Source organism: Rutidosis leptorrhynchoides, chromosome 11 (genome assembly GCF_046630445.1).
Source record: "Rutidosis leptorrhynchoides isolate AG116_Rl617_1_P2 chromosome 11, CSIRO_AGI_Rlap_v1, whole genome shotgun sequence".
NCBI lineage: Eukaryota > Viridiplantae > Streptophyta > Magnoliopsida > Asterales > Asteraceae > Rutidosis > Rutidosis leptorrhynchoides.
Window position 1 is genome coordinate 28,714,038 of NC_092343.1, and position 18,914 is coordinate 28,732,951.

The following is an 18,914-nucleotide window of genomic DNA, read 5'->3' on the forward strand; positions in this document are numbered from 1 at the left end:
TCAAAACATTTGCATACATGTCTATGGTATCTCAAGATTACATAATATATTAGAATACATGTATAATACAATATAAGTTAGCTAGGATATGATTAATATAGATTTGTTACCAATTTTCACGTAGCTACAACAAGCAAAATAACCAATCTTGTTTTACCCATAACTTCTTCGTTTTAAATCCGTTTTGAGTGAATCCAATTGTTATGATTTCATATTGAACTTAAGTTTATGAATCTATACTGAAAAAGTATAAGTTTATAGTCAGAATTATAGGTTACAAGTCGTTTTTGTAAAGGTAGTCATTTCAGTCGAAAGAACGACGTCTAGATGACCATTTTGGAAAACATACTTCCACTTTCAGTTTAACCATGATTTTTGGATATAGTTTCATGTTCATAACAAAAATTATTTTCCCAGAAGAACAACTTTTAAATCAAAATTTATCATATTTTTTAATTAACTAACCCAAAACAGCCCGCGGTGTTACTACAACGGCGTATATCCGATTTTACGGTGTTTTTCGTGTTTTCCGATTTTAAATCATTAAGTTACCATATCATATAGATATAGAACATGTGTTTAGTTGATTTTAAAAGTCAAGTTATAAGGATTAACTTTTGTTTGCGAACAAGTTTAGAATTAACTAAACTATGTTCTAGTGACTTCAAGTTTAAACCTTCGAATAAGATAGCTTTATATGTATGAATCGAATGATGTTAAGAACATCATTACTACCTCAAATTTTGTGGATAAACCTACTGAAAAAGAGACAAATGGATCTAGATTCAAAAGATCCTTGGATGGCTTGAAAGTTCTTGAAGCAGAATCATGACACGAAAACAAATTCAAGTATGATCATCACTCGAAATAAGATTGTTATAGTTATAGAAATTGAACCAAAGTTTGAATATGAGTATTACCTTGTATTAGAAAGATATCTTACTGTAAATAAGAAAGATTTCTTGAGGTTGGATGATCACTTTACAAGATTGGAAGTAAGATAGCAAACTTGGAAGTATTCTTGATTTTATGAAACTAGAACTTATAGAATTTATGAAGAACACTTAGAACTTGAAGATAGAACTTGAGAGAGATCACTTAGATGAATAAAATTGAAGAATGAAAGTGTTTGTAGGTGTTTTTGGTCGTTGGTATATGGATTAGATATAAAGGATGTGTAATTTTGTTTTCATGTAAATAAGTCATGAATGATTACTTATATTTTTGTAATTTTATGAGATATTTCATGCTAGTTGCCAAATGATGGTTCCCACATGTGTTAGGTGACTTACATGGGCTACTAAGAGCTGATCATTAGAGTGTATATACCAAAAGTACATACGTCTAAAAGCTGTGTATTGTACGAGTACGAATACGGGTGCATACGAGTAGAATTGTTGATGAAACTGAACGAGGATGTAATTGTAAGCATTTTTTTAAGTAGAAGTATTTTGATAAGTGTCTTGAAGTCTTTCAAAAGTATATGAATACATATTAAAACACTACATGTATATACATTTTAACTGAGTCGTTAAGTCATCGTTAGTCGTTACATGTAAATGTTGATTTGAAACCTTTAAGTTAACGATCATGTTAAATGTTGTTAATCCAATGCTTATTATATCTAAAGAGATTTTAAATTGTTACATTATCATGATATTATGATATATAATATATCTTAGTATGATATATATACAGTTAAATGTCGTTACAACGATAATAGTTACATATATGTCTCGTTTCGAAATCATTAAGTTAGTAGTCTTATTTTTACATATGTAGTTCATTGTTAATACACTTAATGATATATTTACTTATAATTTAACATAATTAACCAAGTGTATCAATATCTTAATATGATTCATATGTACTTAGTAAGACGTTGATATAACGATAATCGTTATATATAACGTTTTCGAGTTTCTTAAATTCAATAGTCTCATTTTTATGTATATAACTCATTGTTAAAATACCTAATGAGATACTTACTTATCATAATATCATTTTAACTATATATATAATCATATATATGTCATCATATAGTTTTTACAAGTTTTAACTTTCGTGAATCACCGGTCAACTTGGGTGGTCAATTGTCTATATGAAACCTATTTCAATTAATCAAGTCTTAAAAAGTTTGATTGCTTAACATGTTGGAAACACTTAATCATGTAAATATCAATTTCATTTAATATATATAAACATGGAAAAGTTCGGGTCATTACAGTACCTACCCGTTAAATAAATTTCGTCCCGAAATTTTTAAGCAGTTGGAGGTGTTGATGAATCTTCTGGAAATAGGTGCGGGTATTTCTTCTTCATTTGATCTTCACACTCCCAGGTGAAATCGGGTCCTCTACGAGCATTCCATCGAACTTTAACAATTAGTATCGTGTTTTGCTTAAGTCTTTTAACCTCATGATCCATTATTTCGACGGGTTCTTTAATGAATTGAAGTTTTTCGTTGATTTGAATTTCGTCTAACGGAATAGTGAGATCTTCTTTAGCAAAACATTTCTTCAAATTCGAGACGTGAAAAGTGTTATGTACAGCTGCGAGTTGTTGGGGTAACTCAAGTCGATAAACTACTGGTCCGACAAGTTCAATAATCTTGAATGGTCCAATATACCTTGGATTTAGTTTCCCTCACTTACCAAATCAAACAACGCCTTTCCAAGGTGAAACTTTAAGCATGACCATCTCGCCAATTTCAAATTCTATATCTTTTCTTTTAATGTCAGCGTAGCTCTTTTGTCGACTTTGGGCGGTTTTCAATCGTTGTTGAATTTGGATGATCTTCTCGGTAGTTTCTTGTATTATCTCCGGACCCGTAATCTGTCTATCCCCCACTTCACTCCAACAAATCGAAGACCTGCACTTTCTACCATAAAATGCTTCAAACGGTGCCATCTCAATGCTTGAATGGTAGCTATTGTTGTAGGAAAATTCTGCTAACGGTAGATGTCGATCCCAACTGTTTCCGAAATCAATAACACATGCTCGTAGCATGTCTTCAAGCGTTTGTATCGTCCTTTCACTCTGCCCATCAGTTTGTGGATGATAGGCAGTACTCATGTCTAGACGAGTTCCTAATGCTTGCTGTAATGTCTGCCAGAATCTTGAAATAAATCTGCCATCCCTATCAGAGATAATAGAGATTGGTATTCCATGTCTGGAGACGACTTCCTTCAAATACAGTCGTGCTAACTTCTCCATCTTGTCATCTTCTCTTATTGGCAGGAAGTGTGCTGATTTGGTAAGACGATCAACTATTACCCAAATAGTATCAAAACCACTTGCAGTCCTTGGAAATTTAGTGATGAAATCCATGGTAATGTTTTCCCATTTCCATTCCGGGATTTCGGGTTGTTGAAGTAGACCTGATGGTTTCTGATGCTCTGCTTTGACCTTAGAACATGTCAAACATTCCCCTACGTATTTAGCAACATCGGCTTTCATACCTGGCGACCAATAATGTTTCTTGAGATCCTTGTACATCTTCCCCGTTCCAGGATGTATTGAGTATTTGGTTTTATGAGCTTCTCTAAGTACCATTACCCTCATATCTCCAAATTTTGGTACCCAAATTCTTTCAGCCCTATACCGGGTTCCGTCTTCCCGAATATTAAGATGCTTTTCCGATCCTTTGGGTATTTCATCCTTTAAGTTTCCCTCTTTTAAAACTCCTTGTTGCGCCTCCTTTATTTGAGTAGTGAGGTTAGTGTGAATCATTATATTCATAGATTTTACTCGAATGGGTTCTCTGTCCTTTCTACTCAAAGCGTCGGCTACTACATTCGCCTTCCCCGGGTGGTAACGAATCTCAAAGTCGTAATCATTCAACAATTCAATCCACCTGCGCTGTCTCATATTCAGTTGCTTCTGATTAAATATATGTTGGAGACTTTTGTGGTCGGTATATATAATACTTTTGACCCCATATAAATAATGCCTCCAAGTCTTTAATGCAAAAACAACAGCACCCAAATCCAAATCGTGAGATGTATAATTTTGCTCGTGAATCTTCAATTGTCTAGACGCATAAGCAATCACCTTCGTTCGTTGCATTAATACACAACCAAGACCTTGCTTTGATGCGTCACAATAAATCACAAAATCATCATTCCCTTCAGGCAATGACAATATAGGTGCCGTAGTTAGCTTTTTCTTCAATAACTAAAATGCCTTCTCTTGTTCATCCTTCCATTCAAATTTCTTCCCTTTATGCGTTAATGCAGTCAAGGGTTTTGCTATTTTGGAGAAATCTTGGATGAATCTTCTGTAGTAACCAGCCAATCCTAAAAATTGATGTATATGCTTCGGAGTTTTTGGGTTTCCCACTTTTTAACGGTTTTGATCTTTGCCGGGTCCACCTGGATACCTTCTTTGTTCACTATGTGACCGAGGAATTGAACTTCTTCCAACCAAAATGCACACTTTGAAAACTTAGCGTACAATTTTACTTTCCTCAATACTTCTAGCACTTTTCTCAAATGTTCTTCGTGCTCTTGATCATTATTTGAGTAAATAAGTATGTCATCGATGAAAACAATGACAAACTTGTCAAGATATGGCCCACACACTCGGTTCATAAGGTCCATGAACACAGCTGGTGCGTTAATCAATCCAAACGGCATAACCATAAACTCGTAATGACCATAACGCGTCCTAAAAGCATTTTTTGGAATATCATCCTCCTTTACTCGCATTTGATGATATCCAGAACGTAAATCGATTTTCGAATAAACCGACGAGCCTTGTAGTTGATCAAATAAGTCGTCAATTCTCAGCAGTGGATAATGGTTTTTTATGGTAAGTTTATTCAACTCTCTGTAGTCAATACACAACCTAAATGTACCATCCTTCTTCTTGTCAAACAAAACAGGAGCTCCCCATGGTGATGTGCTTGGTCGAATGAAACCACGTTCTAATAGTTCTTGCAGTTGGCTTTGCAGTTCTTTCATCTCGCTGGGTGCGAGTCTGTAAGGAGCACGAGCTATTGGTGCAGCTCCTGGTACAAGATCTATTTGAAATTCAACAGATCGATGTGGAGGTATTCCCGGTAATTCTTTCGGAAATACATCGGGAAATTCTTTTGCGACGGGAACATCATTGATGCTCTTTTCTTCAGTTTGTACATTCTCGACGTGTGCTAGAACAGCATAGCAACCTTTTCTTATTAGTTTTTGTGCCTTCAAATTACTAATAAGATGTAGCTTCGTGTTGCCCTTTTATCCGTACACCATTAAGGGTTCTCCTTTTTTTCGTACAATGCGAATTGCATTTTTGTAACATACGATCTCTGTTTTCATCTCCTTCAGCCAGTCCATGCCAACTATTACATCAAAACTCCATAACTCTACTGGTATCAAATCAATCTTAAATATTTCGCTACCCAGTTTAATTTCTCGATTCCGGCATATATAATCTGCTGAAATTAATTTACCGTTTGCTAATTCGAGTAAAAATTTACTATCCAACGGCGTCAATGAACAACTTAATTTAGCACAAAAATCTCTACCCATATAGCTTCTATCTGCACCCGAATCAAATAAAACGTAAGCAGATTTATTGTCAATAAGAAACGTACCCGTAATAAGCTCCGGTTCTTCCTGTGCCTCTGCCGCATTAATATTGAAAACTCTTCCGCGGCCTTGTCCATTCGTGTTCTACTGGTTAAGGCAATTTCTAATAATGTGGCCCAGTTTTCCACGTTTATAACAAACTACATTGGCATAACTTGCTCCGACACTACTTGCTCCACCATTACTCGTTCCGACACTATTTTTTCCTTTCGTTCTGTTAACCCCTGGTCCGTAGACCTCACACTTCGCCGCGCTATGACCATTTCTTTTACACTTGTTGCAAAATTTGGTGCAGAACCCCGAGTGATACTTTTCACACCTTTGGTATAGCTGCTTCTGATTGTTGTTGTTGTTGTTGTTGTTGTTGTTGCGGTTGTTATTGTTAGTGGGATGATTATTGTTGTTGTTGTTGTTGTTGTTGTTGTTGTTGTGCCGTTTATTGTAGTTGCGATTGATGTTGCGATTGTTGGGATAGTTGTTGTTATTTTGGTGACTCTTATCACCGTTTTCCTCCCATTTTCTTTTGACTAACTTCACGTTGGCCTCTTCGGCTGCCTGTTCTTTAATTCTTCCCTCAATCTGGTTCACTAGTTTGTGAGCCATTCTACATGCCTTTTGTATGGAGGCAGGCTCGTGTGAACTTATATCTTCTTGGATTCTCTCCAGTAACCCTTTCACAAACGCGTCGATCTTCTATTCCTCATCTTCGAATGCTCTCGGACACAATAGGCACAATTCTGTGAATCGTCTTTCGTACGAAGTAATATCGAATCCCTGTGTTCGTAACCCTCTAAGTTCTGACTTGAGCTTATTGACCTCGGTTCTGGGACGGTACTTCTCGTTCATCAAGTGCTTGAATGCTGACCACGGTAGCGCGTAAGCAGCATCTTGTCCCACTTGCTCTAGATAGGTATTCCACCATATTAATGCAATACCTGTGAAGGTATGCGTAGCATACTTCACTTTGTCTCCTTCAACACACTTACTTATGGCAAACACCGATTCAACTTTCTCGGTCCACCGTTTCAATCCGATTGGTCCTTCGGTCCCATCAAATTCTGAAGGTTTGCAGGCAGTGAATTCCTTGTAGGAGCATCCTACACGATTTCTTGTGCCGTTAGCTGTATTGCTAGATTCAGAGTTATTGTTGGTATGTAGCGCGGCCTGTACTGCGGCTATGTTTGAAGCAAGAAAGGCACGAAATTCCTCTTCGCTCATATTCAAGGTGTGTCGAGTAGTCGGTGCCATTTTCTTTAAAATAGTCAAATGAAACAATTTAATCATACAGAATATTAAGAGTAGTCAATAGTATCTCGTAGCATAATATGAACTCATTTATAAAAGCTTTTTCTTCATATTAGCGTTTTATAAGTTTAAATTCGGGTACTACCTACCCGTTAAGTTCATACTTAGTAGCTAATATACAATTCAACTACTACAATTTCATATGAAAACTGATTATAATAATATATCACATACAAATATTCTTCAAACTTACAACTTCGCTATATTACATATAACATGAAATATAGTACACTATGATACAGGACAGTTTTGAAGATAAATCTAGTTAATACGCAAGTTGTTCAGCAAAGGAAATAAAGACACGTAATTCATAAGTCCAGAAACAAGTCATGCATTCTGGTTTTACTAAGACGAATTCCCATCCTTGGTCTTGTAGAAAATAACCGTCATGACCATTGGCTAGGCAGCATGTTGTAATGTCGTCAAAAGGACGAGGGTTTCGTAATGTCCAACAGCCCCGTAATAATCTAAAAACCTTGTTTCTCACCCCAAATATTGAATCCGTCACTTGTGGGAAGGTTTTATTTAAAAGTTGCAATCCAATGTTCTTTTTCTCACTTTGGTAAGAAGCGAACATCACTAACCCGTAAGCATAACTTGCTTCTTTATGTTGCATGTTAGAAGCTCTTTCTAATTCACGAAATCCTATGTTGGGATATGTTGAGTCAAAATAGGTTCTTAACCCGTAGCGTAAAATTGCATTTGGGTTCCCCGCATTTAACGCTTTAAAGAAAACACGGCGTAACTTACGGTCTCACCAATGTGATATACCCCACCTATCAAAGGAAAGCCTTTTATAAACTAAGGCATTTCTGGAATGTCTTTCAAATGTTTGACAAGTTAATTTCGCCATAACTAAATGTGCTGATGAATTCTGACCGACTCTAGACAAGATTTCCTCAATCATATCCTCTGGTAGGTCTTCTAAAATATTCGGTTGTCTACCCTTAACGTCCATTTTGTTTTTATACTGTAAAATAGACAAGGATTAGATTCGTAAAAGATAATTAACAAACAATACAAGCAATTTTTACATAGAACTTAAAAGTACAAGCACACTACAATACATATAATACACAACATGATTACAACCTTCTAATCTGAATCACTGGTTTCTTCTTCTTCGGACTTGGTTCGTTTTCCTAATTTTCTAGGAATATATGGTGTTCCTCTAATACGAGCCGTCGTTTTCCACAGTAGTTTAGAAAAACCTGGTGGTTTTGAGGTTTCCGGTTCATTGTTACATTTTAGGAAATACGGATGTTGTCGATACATATAAAGTTCATCGGGGTTGGAATCGGGTTTCTCTATTTTTATACATTTTCCCTTATTATTTTCTTTCACTTTATTAAATTGGGTCGAGGTAATTTCTATAACATCATCGGAATCCTCATCGGGATCCGATTCATCGGAAAATTGGTAATCTTCCCAATATTTTACTTCCTCGGCGGAAACACCATTGACCATTATTAACTTTGGTCTGTTGGTTGAGGATTTTTTTTTATTTAATCGATTTACTATAGGTATCAATATTTCTTCCTCTGGAACCTCTTCTTCTGGTTCCTCCTCTTCCGATTCCTCCTCTTCTGGTTCATCTTCTTCCGGTTCCTCCTCTTCCGGTTCTTCTTCTTCCGGTTCCTCTTCGGGAATTTGTGAATCTTCCCAAAATATATTCGACTCTTCATTATTATTAGGTGAATCAATGAGATTTGTACTAGAGGTAGACATCTATCACACAATATCAAACACGTTAAGAGATTAATATATCACATAATATTTACATGTTAATAATATATAGTTTCCAACAAAAAAATGTTAAGCAATCGTTTTTGAAGAAAAACACGGTCGAACTCCAGACTCACTAATGCATCCTAACAAACTCGGTAAGACACACTAATGCAATTTTCTGGTTCTCTAAGACCAACGCTCGGATACCAACTGAAATGTCCCGTTTATATTGATTATAAACATTCCATATTAATTGATTTCGTTGCGAGGTTTTGACCTCTATATGAGACGTTTTTCAAAGACTGCATTCATTTTTAAAACAACCATAACCTTTATTTTATCAATAAAGGTTTTAAAAACATTACGTAGATTATCAAATAATGATAATCAAAAATATACTGTTTACACACGACCATTACATAATGGTTTACAATAGAAATATATTACATCGACATATGTTTCTTGAATGCAGTTTTTACACAATATCATACAAACATGGACTCCAAATCTTGTCCTTATTTTAGTATGCAACAGCGGAAGCTCTTAATATTCACCTGAGAATAAACATGCTTTAAACGTTAACAAAAATGTTGGTGAGTTATAGGTTTAACCTATATATATCAAATCGTAACAATAGACCACAAGATTTCATATTTCAATACACATCCCATACATAGAGATAAAAATCATTCATATGGTGAACACCTGGTAACCGACATTAACAAGATGCATATATAAGAATATCCCCATCATTCCAGGACACCCTTCGGATATGATATAAATTTCGAAGTACTAAAGCATCCGGTACTTTGGATGGGGTTTGTTAGGCTCAATAGATCTATCTTTAGGATTCGCGTCAATTAGGGTGTCTGTTCCCTAATTCTTAGATTACCAGACTTAATAAAAAGGGGCATATTTGATTTCGATAATTCAACCATAGAATGTAGTTTCACGTACTTGTGTCTATTTTGTAAATCATTTATAAAACCTGTATGTATTATCATCCCAAAAATATTAGATTTTAAAAGTGGGACTATAACTCACTTTCACAGATATTTCCTTCCTCGAAAATAAGACTTGGCCACGGATCGATTCACGAACCTATACAAATATGTACATATATATATCAAAGTATGATCAAAATATAATTACAACCATTTTTATTATGTTTTAAAGATTTGAGTGTATTAAGTCAGCTGTCCTCGTTAGTAACCTACAACTAGTTGTCCATAATTAGATGTACAGAAATAAATCGATATATATATATTATCTTGAATCAATCCATGACCCAGTGTATACACGTCTCAGGCTAGATCACAACTCAAACTATATATATTTTTGGAATCAACCTCAACCCTGTATAGCTAACTCCAACATTACTGCATATAGAGTGTCTATGGTTGTTCCAAATAATATATATAGATGGGTCGATATGATATGTCAAAACATTTGCATACGTGTCTATGGTATCCCAAGATTACATAATATATTAGAATACATGTATAATATAATATAAATTAGCTAGGATATGATTAATATAGATTTGTTAACAATTTTCACGTAGCTACAACAAGCAAAAATAACCAATCTTGTTTTACCCATAACTTCTTCGTTTTAAATCCGTTTTGAGTGACTCCAATTGCTATGGTTTCATATTGAACTTAAGTTTATGAATCTATACAGAAAAAGTATAAGTTTATAGTCGCAATTACAGGTTACAAGTCATTTTTGTAAAGGTAGTCATTTCAGTCGAAAGAACGACGTCTAGATGACCATTTTGGAAAACATACTTCCACTTTGAGTTTAACCATGATTTTTGGATATAGTTTCATGTTCATAAGAAAAATCATTTTCCCAGAAGAACAACTTTTAAATCAAAATTTATCATAGTTTTTAATTAACTAACCCAAAACAGCCCGCGGTGTTACTACAACGGCGTATATCCGGTTTTACGGTGTTTTTCGTGTTTTTCGGTTTTAAATCATTAAGTTAGCATATCATATAGATATAGAACATGTGTTTAGTTGATTTTAAAAGTCAAGTTAGAAGGATTAACTTTTGTTTGCGAACAAGTTTAGAATTAACTAAACTATGTTCTAGTGATTTCAAGTTTAAACCTTCGAATAAGATAGCTTTATATGTAAGAATCGAATGATGTTAAGAACATCATTACTACCTCAAGTTTTGTGGATAAACCTACTGGAAAAGATACAAATGGATCTAGCTTCAAAGGATCCTTGGATGGCTTGAAAGTTCTTGAAGCAGAATCATGACACGAAAACAAATTCAAGTAAGATCATCACCCGAAATAAGATTATTATAGTTATAGAAATTGAACCAAAGTTTGAATATGAGTATTACCTTGTATTAGAAATATATCTTACTGTAAATAAGAAAGATTTCTTGAGGTTGGATGATCACTTTACAAGATTGGAAGTAAGCTAGCAAACTTGGAAGTATTCTTGATTGTATGAAACTAGAACTTATAGAATTTATGAAGAACACTTAGAACTTGAAGATAGAACTTGAGAGAGATCACTTAGATGAAGAAAACTGAAGAATGAAAGTATTTGTAGGTGTTTTTGGTCGTTGGTATATGGATTAGATATAAAGGATGTGTAATTTGGTTTTCATGTAAATAAGTCATGAATGATTACTCATATTTTTGTAATTTTATGAGATATTTCATGCTAGTTGCCAAATGATGGTTCCCACATGTGTTAGGTGACTTACATGGACTGCTAAAAGCTGATCATTAGAGTGTATATACCAATAGTACATACGTCTAAAAGCTGTGTATTATACGAGTACGAATACGGGTGCATACGAGTAGAATTATTGATGAAACTGAACGAGGATGTAATTGTAAGCATTTTTGTTAAGTAGAAGTATTTTGATAAGTGTCTTGAAGTCTTTCAAAAGTGTATGAATACATATTAAAACACTACATGTATATACATTTTAGCTGAGCCGTTAAGTCATCGTAAGTCGTTACATGTAAATGTTGATTTGAAACCTTTAAGTTAACGATCATGTTAAATGTTGTTAACCCATTGCTTATTATATCTAAAGAGATGTTAAATTATTACATTATCATGATATTATGATATATAATATATCTTAGTATGATATATATACAGTTAAATGTCGTTACAACGATAATAATTACATATATGTCTCGTTTTGAAATCATTAAGTTAGTAGTCTTATTTTTACATATGTAGTTCATTGTTATTACACTTAATGATATATTTACTTATCATTTAACATAATTAACCAAGTGTATCAATATCTTAATATGATTCATATGTACTTAGTAAGACGTTGATATAACGATAATCGTTATATATAACGTTTTCGAGTTTCTTAAATTCAATAGTCTCATTTTTATGTATATAACTCATTGTTAAAATACCTAATGAGATACTTACTTATCATAATATCATGTTAACTATATATATAATCATATATATGTCATCATATAGTTTTTACAAGTTTTAACGTTCGTGAATCACCGGTCAACTTGGGTGGTCAATTGTCTATATGAAACCTATTTCAATTAATCAAGTCTTAACAAGTTTGATTGATTAACAGTTTGGAAACACTTAATCATGTAAATATCAATTTCATTTAATATATATAAACATGGAAAAGTTCGGGTCATTACACTTATATTGTATTATACATGTATTCTAATATATTATGTAATCTTGGGATACCATAGACACGTATGCAAATGTTTTGACATATCATATCGACCTATGTATATATATTATTTGGAACAACCATAGACACTCTATATGCAGTAATGTTGGAGTTAGCTATACAGGGTTGAGGTTGATTCCAAAAATATATATACTTTGAGTTGTGATCTAGCCTGAGACGTGTATACACTGGGTCGTGGATTGATTCAAGATAATATATATCGATTTATTTCTGTACATCTAACTGTGGACAACTAGTTGTAGCTTATTAACGAGGACAGCTGACTTAATACACTCAAATCTTTAAAACATAATAAAAATGGTTGTAATTATATTTTGATCATACTTTGATATATATGTACATATTTGTATAGGTTCATGAATCGATCCGTGGCCAAGTCTTATTTTCTAGGAAGGAAATATCTGTGAAAGTGAGTTATAGTCCCACTTTTAAATTCTAATATTTTTGGGATGAGAATACATGCAGGTTTTATAAATGATTTACAAAATAGACACAAGTACGTGAAACTACATTATATGGTTGAATTATCGAAATCGAATATGCCCCTTTTTATTAAGTCTGGTAATCTAAGAATTAGGAAACAGACACCCTAATTGACGCAAATCCTAAAGATAGATCTATTGGGCCTAACCCCCATCCAAAGTACCTGATGCTTTAGTACTTCGAAATTTATATCATATCCGAAGGGTGTCCCTGAATGATGGGGATATTCTTATATATGCATCTTGTTAATGTTGGTTACCAGGTGTTCACCATATGAATGATTTTTATCTCTATGTATGGGATGTGTGTTGAAATATGAAATCTTGTGGTCTATTGTTACTATTTGATATATATAGGTTAAACCTATAACTCACCAACATTTTTGGTGACGTTTAAAGCATGTTTATTCTCAGGTGAATACTAAAAGCTTCCGCTGTTGCATACTAAAATAAGGACAAGATTTAGAGTCCATGTTTGTATGATATTGTGTAAAAACTGCATTCAAGAAACATATGTCGATGTAATATATTTCTGTTGTAAACCATTATGTAATGGTCATGTGTAAATAGTATATTTTAGATTATCATTATTTGATAATCTACGTAATGCTTTTAAAACCTTTATTGATAAAATAAAGGTTATGGTTGTTTTAAAAATGAATGCAGTCTTTGAAAAACGTCTCATATAGAGGTCAAAACCTCGCAACGAAATCAATTAATATGGAACGTTTATAATCAATATGAATGGGACATTTCAATGTATATGCTTATTACTAGGTAACTTGTGCTTAAAAGATTGTTAGGGACCTTTTGGAAGTGTTTGTTGATTTTGCTTGCTTGGAATCAAAGGTGAGTACAATGTGTGTATACTTGTTAATAAGATTTGTATTGGTATGTGATTGTTTGTATTGTTGTTGGTATGAGGTGCTTGGTTCACATTGGAGAACGCATCAAGCGGGATCCTGCTTCACATTGGAGAACGCATCGGGATCCATAGTAGACACATGCACACTGTGATGATTGATATGTTGATAGGGTTCTCGGTTCACGTTGGAGAACGCATCGGGAACCATATATGTTTGTGAATTGTATGACTTGACTGGTTTATGATATGCGAATAATTGTTTATCATTATGAATGTTCTTAACATGTATGCACATATTATATTCACTAATCGTTTCGCTTATTCCGTTGTGGTTTAACATTTTGTAGGGATAAGCCCGGTAAGGGTAAGAACGTGGAATCATTTGAATGATCATTAGAGATGCTTTGCTTGTGCTTTTGGATAGATTTGAAGCTTTTGCGCTTATTTTGTGTACATGATGAATGTTGGGTAGATATCCCCAAGAACACGCTCTAGTACTTATGTCAATAGTCGTTTTAATCTTTTGGGTCAAGATAATCACTCTCTTTTGTAATGGGTTGTTCTATAAGTAAAAATGTACTTTGGTGTGTCGAAACTTGTTTGCTTGTAAAGTTGTAGGTGCATGATGATTAAAACATGTTGTAATTGTGTTGTTATGCGTTGGTGGTCAAACGGGTCACAAAGTCTTAATTTGGGTAAAAACTACCATGTCAGGGTCTGATCCCGGAATGGGATTAAAAGATCCCGGAATGGGATCGAAGGTGATTTTCCAGAAATTTGATCAGAACAGGATCCCATAGTGGGATGGTGAGATCCCATAGTGGAATCTAAAAAAAGAAAAAAGAAAAAATATGTCATTTTTTGATTATGAGTCTAGGTCGTTTCAGAATCAAATGGGGCCCAAGTCAAGTTAATTGATCGGTCATTTGTAGCACAACTTTTTGAATCAATTTTTTATATATACAAAGGGGGCACGCACTATATATTCAACTTCTACACAAAATATTCGTTGTCAGTTTCACTAAGGATAAAAACATTCGAAAAATATCCATTACTTCCTTTAAAACGTTATTTAATAAATTAGAGAATTAAACTAGGACATATACTCTATGATACTAACATGTTAAAAAGGGAATGAAAAAAATGTGGTGCGGGGTGAGTTTGGTGTGTAAGTAGGTGTATTGGATGGCATCATGGCAATAGAGGAAAAATGGAGCTTTTATAACGGTCAAAGAGGATGAATTTTTACCTATAAAATTGGCCTATAGCATTATTATATTTTTCGGTAGGTCCAATTCAAGTGAAAGTTGATTTGGGCCGATTTTTGTTGTGGCCCACTTCTCAGACTCACTTAACTGACAAAGAAGACCAGCTACGTACATTAATGGCTCCATGCTACTATGCTAGTACCATATATACGCATACGAATACTCCATACAACCACATTTGAGATATTTAATTTTTTTTTTAAATGGTAATATATTTTAGGGTTTTACATGAATGGTTTTTCAAACATAAAATTTATAAACATCGGTAAACTGGTAATTCGATTGCCGGTTTGTCAGTTTTCATACCAAACTGGCATTTCGTTTGCCGGTTTGCATGTTTTCATCCGAAACTAGTACCAGTTTTAGGGCTTTGACCGCTGTACCCTAAACACACCCAAACCGGCATTTGAAATGCCGGTTTGGCTCCTTTTACTGACAAACCGATATTTGAAATATCGGTTTGCATGCTACTTTTAATTTTTTTTAGTTATACATAAACGGATAGTATTATTGAGTGTTGTCGTCAAATTTAAGTTTCATCTCAAACTATAACTTTTCCCATTTCGTTTTTCTGACTATGGATCGTCGTCGTCAAATTCCAATATCTCACAGGACAATCCACGACGGGGTTTGTTTTTTAAGAGGAACTGAGCCTAGAGAAGATCATGAACTCACATACGAGCAGTTTGAAGAATTGTCGGTGTTGACATTTTTCCTGTATACCCTGATTGTGTACGTGAGTTCTATCATCATTTTTTCTTTTCTGAAGAAGACAAGAATGTTAGATTTATGTTGAAAGGTATACCATATTGATGGGATATGGATACCTTCAATAATGCTTTGGGACTCACAACTGGAGGATTGCAATTTTACAATTCTACCAGTCAAATTGATGGCGATCTTCTTGAGACACATGTTGTTGCCGACACTTCTATACTTGATGTTGTTAACACATGTGTTGAAGATCAACGTTTTAACATTTGTGTAGAAATAAAAAAGATGTTTTTTGGTTTTTTTAGAGCCAATAAACTGAAAATATATACTATCATTCGTAGCAACATAACTGGTCGTCCCATTTGTGCGGTGGACGATTACTCTAACAATGTGCTTCTAATTGAAGCTCTTATGATTTACTGGATCACGAATGGTATATCTTTCGATGTCGGATACATCATGGTTAATCGGACGCAGGAAGCAAGGGAAAGCTTAAATGCACTGTTACCATTTGGGATGATGATTACCAAGTTATTCCGACATCTTGGCATATCAGCATCAGGTGACTATCGTATTCCTGATAGAAATCGTCTAGTCGCCTAGTTTGTTGTGTGTTATTTTGTGTGTTACATGTTTTTTAAATTATGGCTGTGATTTTAAGTTTCAAATGTTGTATTACTTTGTGTTTATTAATAAACATGGTATCATATCAGTACGTTTTTATTAATATTATCAGTATTATTATTAATAATATAACAATTTTTAAACAACACTTCTATTAATCAACATAAACACGGTTACATTTTTTGGAAGAAAGAAAATACATAATTAAACGTTACATAAATAAAAACATTACTTAAAATAAACATGTTACATATACTAAAACTAAACACATAATTAAACCAGATGACAGCATATAGGTTCACGTCTGGTAAACGCTCTTGTTCTTATTTCATCTCATTCCTCTTCGTCGTTTAGAAACACAAATTTTTCTTTAGTGTTTTAGTGATTGAAGAAACATGTAATGATAATGGTTTTGAGATTAATTGATTCCAGTTTTAACTATATAAATACAATATTTTTCTAGCAAATTCAAACTCATATTCAAACTATGACATGATAGGTTGCAGACTTGCAGTAATAATAGGCTGAAAAAATAGGAAAACAGTAATAATAGACTGAAAAACTGGAAAAAAAATCAGTATAATACAGGGGGTCCAAACCGGCATTTCATTTTCCGGTTTACAGGGTCGTGTCAGTAGACTACAAAATGGTACGATTACGGCTACATGGATGCAAACCGGCAAATGAAATGCCGGTTTGGTATGAAAACTGACAAACCGACAACCAAATTGCCGGTTTACCTATTTTTATAATTTTATGTTTCAAAAACCATTTCTGTAGTTACCATAAAAAAATTACTATTTTGAATTTTTTTTCGAGATATTTACTTTTTTTATAAACGAAAAACTTGTTAGAATAATGAAGCTCTATTATTAATCATTTATATATAGATTCAATACACTTTAATGAACCGAGTTCATCTATACAATCTGAGTTGAGACTAACACAATATTCTAATAAAAGTTCATTATATAGGTAGTGTATCAAGTGAGGTTTGAATCTACAACTTATTAATGGTTGAATTGTTCTTATACTGAAGTATTTTTATTCAATGCGTATGGTTTTGAACTTTGTTATTTAAACTTATAGTTGAAAACATAGAAAAAGAAAAAAAGGAAATAAAGAGTTTCTATTTGTGTGAATACACTGTTACGGTATTTTTGATTAAGAAAAAAATAATAGGCAGTAATTTCTAATTTTGATAGAGTAAAATAATTACACCCAATTGAGCCCTAAAGTTAAATGGACCCAGTCATTATTATACATGATCTTTTTAACTTTTTATTCATTAGAGGGAGACATTTTGGTGAAACCAAAAGTAATTCGTCACGTTGTACAAAATAGGAAGGGTAGCCCTACACCTTATAACGAACTAACATATAGTCGTTAGTAACGGCTTTTTATGCTATTGATAAATAAACAATAATTTTCATGTGTTAAAACAGTGAGAAAGTTAATGGACTCAATCACGCAATCAATAATTTTTATGGCTAATGACTGATTGGTAGCCACTAGATGAACTATGCTCAACTGTAAGTCTGTTTTTTTTTCATTAAGTTTTTCTAAAGTACTCGCTTTGTAAGTTGATAATGTCAGTGACATTTCATTTTGCGAGTAATTCAAAAGCATTGCGGGCGAACATTTGTAGGCACGAATGGAATTAATTATTTCAACTCCCCCGATAAACTGCATATTACTAAGGGTAAACCTTAACCATTCTATCACCCCGTAAGTTTTAAAACTGACTATATTAAATAACAATATTATCTTGGATAAAAATAACAATTTGTTTACATATGGATAATAATACGGATATATATATATATCGCATAAAGGAGAACTTTATTACTACATGTAGAGCAACCAACAAAACATTGGTGAGCCAAATTAGAAGCATGAAGGACTTTTGTTATCTATTACACGTTAGGATTAGACCCAAGTAAATACCTTGAACATCATATTACAAAGTAAGCTAACATGTTCTGTAACAACAAGTAACAAAATGAAACAGCATCTTGAGAGACTTCGTGAGCAGCAACAGCGTAAACATAATCGTGAGAGCTGCAACGTGAAAGCTTAAACCAAAACCCATGGATTATGGTCCCAGACGTAAAATTGGTGGGAGTAGCACAACTTTGTGTTTGACGCCCATTCGAACGATTTGATTTTAACTTTCTTCATTAAAAAGATCTCCAACATGTAAAATCATCATTAAAAGCTTTGTTTCTTGCTAGTCAAATAAGCCATAACGTAACGGGGAGTCAGGGCCGATTATCTTCCAAAATCTGCCCGCTTTAATTCCCATACCCGAAGCTATAGACTATATCATTAATTAATGTAATAAAAGGTCTCAACGATAATAATGACAATTTTAAGGTTAAGTTAATTAACCACCATATAAAATCAAACAATACTAAAACTAAAGGTAGATACTATACGGAGTCAACGTCGTTATACAAAAGATGGGCCAGTTTATATGGACTTAAGTTTGGGCTGAAGTTTGGGTCTCATTTTATTATTTGGTAGAATATAAAGCATGATTTTTGACGACTTTACAATCTTCGTGTTGGATTCGGCTCCTTTCAAGTATTTTTATTAATCGATAAGTTAAGTTATG